Below are 8,124 nucleotides of genomic sequence, written 5' to 3'. Positions count from 1 at the left end.
GATGGCATCACCAACTCAATGGATATGAGTTTGAGCAAGCTCCAGGAGTTGGTGATGGACAGGGAGGCCTAGCATGCTGCAGTCCATGGGGTTGCAAAGAGTAGGACACAATTGAGTGACTGAACTAACTAACTATAACCTTAATACCCTCAAGTGTGTGTGTGTGTGTGTGTGTGTGTGTGTGTGGTCAGTCATGTCCATCTCTTTTTGACCCCATGAACTATAGCCTGCCAGGCTCCTCTTGTCCATGGAATTTTTCAGGCAAGAATACTGGAGTGGATTGCCATTTTCCTACTTCTAGGGATCCTCTAGACCTGGGGGTTGAACCCACACCTCTTGAGTCTGCTGCATTGACAGGCAGTTTCTTTACCACTAGCACCACCTGGGAAGTCCTAATACTCTTAACATGTGACCTAATGCGTGACGCAGAATATGTTTCTGACTTGTAATGCCGAGGCACAGAGACTTGGAAAATTTACAATGTGGTATGAGTGGCAGAGAAAAACTTCCATCATCTCCTTTTTAATCATATCTTTATAGCCAAATGCATGGTACCCAGCATTTAGTACATGTTGAATAATTGTTGAACTAAGCAGCCAATACTTCAGTTGTTGCCCTTTTAATGAAGTTTAAAAAAATATTCATTCCCTGTGACTAGCAGAGGGAGCTCAGTTCAGTGCTCTGTGGTGACCTAGATGGATGGGATAGAGGGGAGGGTGGGAGAGAGGTGCAAGATGAAGGGATAAATGTATATGTATAGTTGATTCACTTAATTGTATGGCAGAAACTAATGCAACATTGTAGAGCAACTATACCCCAATTTAAAAAAAATAATCAGTTAACTAAAAAATATACATTCCAAAAAATAAAATAAAATAAAAAATTTAAAAAATATACATTCCATTCTGCAAAAAGATTGGGAATTTTAAAGGTGAAGACTAGGAGACAGGTAGTACATTTTTTAAAAGAAGGGGCAGGAGAAATCTGAATAATCTCAGGAGGCAGGTACAGTAAATTCAGTATGGATTTAAGCTCCTCCTATGGAATGTCAAAAGATGGTTCTCCAAACAATATTAACACAATCTTCTGGTGAAACAAAGTTGAGTATATTGCTTACTTCAGTGAGGAAGAATGTCATACAGCAAAGTTTTGGCAGTGTCTTGGCACAGAATTTATTATGTCTAAGGTCAGAATTTATTGAGAATTGGAAGTTTGATTTAAGATAGAACTTTAAATGCAAAGATTTGGAGAGTATTCAGTAAGTATTGTAATAGGGTTCAAGACACTCTACCTCCCAAATATGGCACCTTGACATCTTGAATATTTTTAGTTGAAGGAGTTTGAGAAAATGGCAGAAGCAGAAAGGTCTGCTGACCTTCCCCTGTCTTCATCTTTTGCAACAGGTCATAAAATGCTCGTTTAACAAGTGCCTTTCCTTTACCCAAAGAAAATGAGCCTCGTTATCTCTGAAGACAAAAGAACATTGGGAAGAATCCCAACAAAAAGGCCTTGCTAAGTATTTCTCAGCTTATTAAACTTACCTCACACTCTGACCTATTATACTTCTATGTGAGTGCTCACCCTTCAGCATACCTAGCCTAAAATTACTCGGGTCTATTTCTATGGGTCTTCATTTTCTTATGATAGTCCCCATGTCATGTAAACTTATATCTACTAACAGTGCATTTTTCTTCTGTTATAGTAAATTGTCTTTGTCAGCTTAATTTTCAGACTCAGCCAGACCCTAACGGATTTAAGAAAAACTTTTTCTTGCTTTACAATCACAATCCAATCGTCCAGGCTTGGAAACAGCAAAATGAGGAATATGTGGTGTATATTGTTTGTTGATGCTTTTTCACTGAAGAATTAATAAAACTTTTGGAAAGTTTCCATAGTGACCAATCAAATTGCCTTTGCAGAACACTCATGGAAGAATGCATGCTTAAGTGCTTATGCAGTCACGTCCAACTCTTTGAGACCCTTTAGACTGTAGCCTGCCAGGTTCCTCTATCCATGAGATTCTCTAGGCAAGAATACAGGAGTGGGTTACCATGCCCTCCTCCAGAGGATCTTCCCAACCCAGGGATCGAACCCGTGTCTCTTGTGTCTCCTGCACTACAGGCCGATTCTTTACCTCTGAGCCGGCAGGGAAGCCTTGGAAGAATAAGGCCATGCTAATAATAAAGACAGAGGAGAATTGAATTCATGTAGATAATTGTATGGTTTTGGTTCTCAGTGTCTGGTTTAACTGAGGGTATAAACACTGTCTGTTCTTGGAGATTAGGCTGACATTAGGCTTCCTTTGAGAAGAAGGGATAAAATCAAAGGGAAAAGTATGTCAGACGATCAGGCAAAGCTCTAAAGAGCCCCCATTTGTGGTGACTGAGTGCCTTTATCCTTTTTTTTTTAACATTAAAGATAGAAGGAAAGCATTCCTTGGGGAATATGATGAACAAGAGAATATTTCAAGTGTTTTGTTCTTGCTAAAAGCTTAGTGTATTCATACAAATATAAAAACAACTTATTAGACATGGAATAAAAATGGTAAGTGGAATGAAAGTGAGTCAGTGCGAAATAGGTTTGTGTGTGTGCTGTGCCATTTTATAATCTTGCTGAGATCAAACCATGCATTGTTAGTGCTGGCAAAAAAATAGAATATGACTTCCGGGTCAAGCGCTGACACTGATATATAAGTCGCACCACAGGTTATTGGCAATAGTCTCTGTTCTTCCTGAAGAAGGAACAACTATAAAGCCTTTCCAAAAAGGAAATATACCATGAAATACCTCTAAGATTTGTGTACTTTATGTTAATTATGCCTCAATTTGGAAGAGAAAGGGGGAGAAAGAAGGAAGCAAGAGTAGAGGAAATCTCCATTCGTCTGTATTCTGTAACTCTAGGACTAGCAAAAAGAACAAAATACATTGTAAAACAATCCTCATCAGAGCCAGTTACATTCCCTGCACCTTGGTGCTGTGGGATGCCTCTGATTGTCAACCAGAATTTTTTAAATCAATTTTGAGTTATTCTGTTGTTTAAACTATCTGTTCTAACAATGATTATGATTAAAACTGCTTTCCAAACACTTTTACAGCTCTACCATTCATTCACTGTTTGAATCAAGAAGTAGGGTGAAAAACCATCTGGGTCTGCCTGGAAATTTCTGTGTTTCAGCTGTGAAGTCCCACAGCTTAGGAACTGCTTACTCAGTCTTGAGTCAGTCAGCCAACCTCATCACCTTAATTAGAATCAATCTCCTCCTTTGTCTTAAAAGATCTTGGGGACTCCAGTGTCTAAAAGAACCCTAAATTTATCAAAGATCCACAAGTGAAAAAGACAGAAGACATTGTCCTTGTCTTTAAGGAGCTCACAGACACAAAAAATGAAAAACGGAAAATGATGGGACATTAATAGAATATGAGGCAGGTATGCTAAAGAAATACATAAACCAAATATTCCAAAAGCACAGAGAATGGAAAGATTTATTCCCCGTCAGGAAATGGGAAAGTTTTCATAGCTGAAGGTAGTTGAGCTGAGTCTTAAAGGTTGGACAGAGAGATCACAAAAGGTATTTAGAGGGTCTTCCTTGGTGGTCTAGTGGTTAAGACTCCTCGCTCCTAATGCAGAGGTCCCGGGTTCAATCTGAGTCGCAGAGCTAAGATCTCACATCCTGCAAGCCGTTTGGTGCAGCAAGAACAAACAAAACAACAACAGTAACAAAAAAAGACATGTAGAATTGCTGGAGCAAAAGCAGGAAAGTACCTGGAGTTGTCTGGTTTGGCTGTAATGTATGTGGAGTTTCTAAAGGGCCCAGTGAGAGATTACCTGAAAAAAGTGGGCTAAAGTCAAATCCCAGGAAGTCTTTAAAGGCCATGCTGTTGCCTCTATCTGGAAATTCATTTTCCCCTTCCTTGAATACCTAAATTTCGCATATTAGTTATCCATCATGGGGAATGTTATTTTCTTCAAATATTTCTTTGGTTGTCTTTCATACTTGAAGGCAGGAACTAAACCTATGTACATCCAATATATCACATCTCTCAGTTCAGTTCAGTCGCTCAGTTGTGTCCAACTCTTTGCAACCCCATGGACTACAGCACACCAGGCCATCCTGTCCATCACCAACTCCCGGAGTTTACTCAGACTCACATCCATTGAGTTGGTGCTGCCATCCAACCTTCTCATCCTCTGTCATCCCTTCTCCTCCTGCCTTCAATCTTTCCCAGCTTCAAGGTCTTTTCAAATGAGTCAGCTCTTTACATCATGTGGCCAAAGTATTGGAGTTTCAGCTTCAGCATCAGTCCTTCCAATGAATATTCAGGACTGATTTCCTTTAGGATTGACTGGTTTGATCTCCTTGCAGTCCAAGAGACTCTCAAGAGTCTTCTCCAACACGACAGTTCAAAAGCATCAATTCTTTGGTATCAATCTGAAGACTTGATCACACGCCTACTAAATAATAAATGTAAAGGAAAGTGTGTGTGCTTAGTAGTGTCCAACTCTTTGAGACCCCACGGACTGTAGCCTACCAGGCTCCTCTGTCCATGGGATTTTCCAGGCAAGAGTAGTGGAATGGGTTGCCATTTCCTTCTCCAGGGATCTTCCCGACCCAGGGCTCGAACCTGGGTCTCCAGCATTGCATACAGACGCTTTACCATGTGAGCCACCAGGGAAACCCAGTAATGGAAAGGAAACGTCCATAGATGGATTTCAAGCCTGAATGAAAGGATAACTACATGCTAATAACTAATAACTACATGCTAAAAAACACTGGAGCAAATTCAGTTTTGTGCAAGACAGAGAGCTCAGTTTCAACCAACTGACCATGAATGTGTGAAGGAACATTCACATGGAGATGGATGTTAGGAGCATAGGAGAGGAGTAGTGGCTAGAGACATGGATTTTGGAGCTGAACTCAAACAAATGGGAGCTAATTAAGTAACTGATGGGGCTTCCCAGGTGGTTCAGTGGGTAAGACTCTGAGCTCCCAATGCAGGGGACCCAGGTCCAATCCCTAGTCAGGGAACTAGATCCCACATGCAGCAACTAAGAGTTTGCATGTGGCAACTAGACCCGGTGCAGTCAAAGAAATAAATAAATAAAAATAAAATATTAGAAATAAATAAATAAGATAACTAAAGAAGAAATAACAGTGAGAAAGAAATATTAAGCAAAAATGAAATCTTTGTGGGTAACTAAGTCTATGATAGAAGAGGTGGAGAAGATTCCATGGAAAGAGGCTCCAAGAAGCCTTAAGTAGAAATTATCGTCCGATACACAGTGTTCCACAAGTAAAGAAAGCCAGTTAACAACATCACAAAAAGCTTCCAGATCTGGCAGAAGGAAATCTACAGATGACTGCTTAGTGTATAAATTCCATGGAGTGACAAGGAACAAAAACCAGATTGTTAAGGCAAAGAACACAAAGGATTTTCAGAAATGGGGTCAATGGCCTTTTGAGAAGTTTGCCGGGAACTCAAGGAGGGAAAGAAGTTGGCAATCCAAGGGATAGAACGAAAGAGGTAATATTTTTGCTCTATTTTAAGAAAAAAAATTGGATATGTTTTTAGGCTTATGCATTAGTGGAGTGAAAGAGATTGATTTCAGAAAAGGATGGAAATAATTAATAGAGCCTTGGAAAACTGGATGACATGCAGGTAGACAGAAAATACACAGATTTTATTTTGACTATAGATTTTATTTAAGTTTCTGGACAGACATTTTGACATACACACACATAGTTTGTTTCCAACAAACAAACTTTAAAAGAACATTATTGCACCTCTTTTTCTTGTCATGCCCACAAATGCACATGAAAACATCTGCATCAAATTTTCAACTAAAGTTAAGAATATATATGGTTACTCATGTTTATTCAAACGAATCTGGCTCTTACTAGTCAGTTATTTCATCTTTATTGAAGGTCTTTAGAACATATAACATAGTCACTGGCCTTATTAGGCCTTCAAGAGACAAAATATATGTCAACAAAAAAAGCAACCTATTTCCCTTTTTCATGGGTGTGAATATCCATTTTGTAGCTAAACGCTAAACACCAAATCCACTAAGAATAAAAGAAGTAAATGAATAAATCATATTATATAACACTTATTATTGCACTTCTCTTGATAAAGATAATCATCTATTATTTTAACTTAATCATTTGGTTTTGATAAAAAATTAATCTGTCAGTTGCTTAGTCATGTCCGACTCTTTGCGACCCCATGGACTATAACCACCAGGCTCCTCGGTCCATAGAATTTCCCAGGCAAGAATACTGGAGTGAGTAGACATTTCCTTCTCCAGGGCATCTTCCTCACCCAGGGATTGAACAGGGTCTCCTGCAATGCAGGCAGATTCTTTACCATTTGAGCCACCAGGGAAGCCCTTATTTAGTATAAGCTGCAGATTTCTCTTTCTGTGAAATTCAAATAGGATGCTATACAGACAAAATTTAAGCATAAAAAACTCCAGAAGGACACAAAATAAATTGGCAAATGTTACCCATGGTGAGAAGGGTTACAGAACTGTATTCTATAGAATAATATAGAATATATTCCTCTAATATATCTTTTCTTTAAAAATAGGTGTATGCTTTTATTTATTTGGCTGTACCAGCCAAATATTTTTTAGGTATTTTTTTAGTTTCAGCATGTGAGATCTTTTCATTGTGGCATGCAAACTCTTCAGTTGTAGCATGTAGGGTCTGATTCTCTGACTATGGATCAAACCCATGCCCCCTGCATTGGGAGTATGGAGTATTAGCCTCTGGACCACTAAGCATGTTCCCATATACAGCTTTTCAATGCTGTGTCATTTGTTGAACTATTTTGCTACACTATCTATTCATAAAGTGAATACAAAATATAAAAGAAAATTGAACACAGTTATCCAGTTGAATTCTTATTATCTCACCTTGCTTCCATCAAAGCACAACATTCTGGATAAAACAAATTATCATCCTTTGTAGCAGAAGGTTAAGCAGGATCCTAGGTAATGAACGTATCAACTGTTCTTTTTTATCAAGGTACAATTTTCCATAATAGCATATACCCAAGTACCTTGCAATATAACAATAAAAATTTTTAGGATGTTGGAAACCCATCCCTTCAGGATGACTGTCTTAAATGTAATCATATATAGGCCATTCAATTAAAAAATCATTGCTGTGTCTCACACATTCAAACCATTAAAATGGACTTGGTATGTTGCATTATAAGAAGGCTCAGCGTTGAAGAACTGATGCTTTAGAATTGTGGTGCTGGAGAAGATACTTTAGAGTCCCTTGGATAGCAAGATCAAACTAGTCAATCCTGAAGGAAATCAACCCTGAATATTCATCAAAAGGACTGATGCTGAAACTCCAATATTTTGGCCACCTGATGTGAAGAGCTGACCCCTTTGAAAAGACCCTGATGCTGGAAAAGATTGAAGGCAGAAGGAGAAGGGGACGACAGAGGATGAGATGGTTGGATGGCATCACCCACTCAAAGGACATGAGTTTGGGTAAACTCCGGGAGTCTGTGATGGACAGGGAGTCCTGGCGTGCTGCGGTCCATGGTTGCAATGGGTTGGACATGACTTCAGTTCAGTTCAGTTCAGTTCAGTCCCTCAGTTGTGTCCGACTCTTTGCGGACACAAGAGGAGTCAGGTCAAAGCCATACAAGAACTGTGTACCACTTAGACTCTATCCAAAAATCAACAGAAGTCACTAAATACTTTTAAAATGTTCAACAGTAAGAATTCTTTCCCCAAAGCTACAGTCTTGAGAACCCATAAGGACAGAAAAAGGTTGAGGGGGTAAGTGAAGAAAACTGAAGAAAAGTGCAAGAAATCAACTTGGAATTTTCTTCTCTCTTCTCAGAAATCTATACCTAATGCACAAAGTTCAATTAATAACACTTATTAGTCTCTAGATCCCTAAAACTAAGTGTGTTTTGTTTGTTTCGTCACTAAGTCATGTCCAACTCTTTTGGGACTCCACGGACTGTAGCCCACCATGTTCCTCTATCCATGGGATTTCCTAGGTAAGAATACTAGAGTGGATTCTCCTCCAGGGGATCTTCCCAACCCAGGGATCGAACCCACGCCCCTTCTTGCAGCTCCTGCATTAGCAGGTGGATT

The sequence above is a fragment of the Odocoileus virginianus genome, chromosome 31, assembly GCF_023699985.2.
Source record: "Odocoileus virginianus isolate 20LAN1187 ecotype Illinois chromosome 31, Ovbor_1.2, whole genome shotgun sequence".
Taxonomy (NCBI): domain Eukaryota; kingdom Metazoa; phylum Chordata; class Mammalia; order Artiodactyla; family Cervidae; genus Odocoileus; species Odocoileus virginianus.
This window is presented reverse-complemented; position numbering follows the sequence as displayed.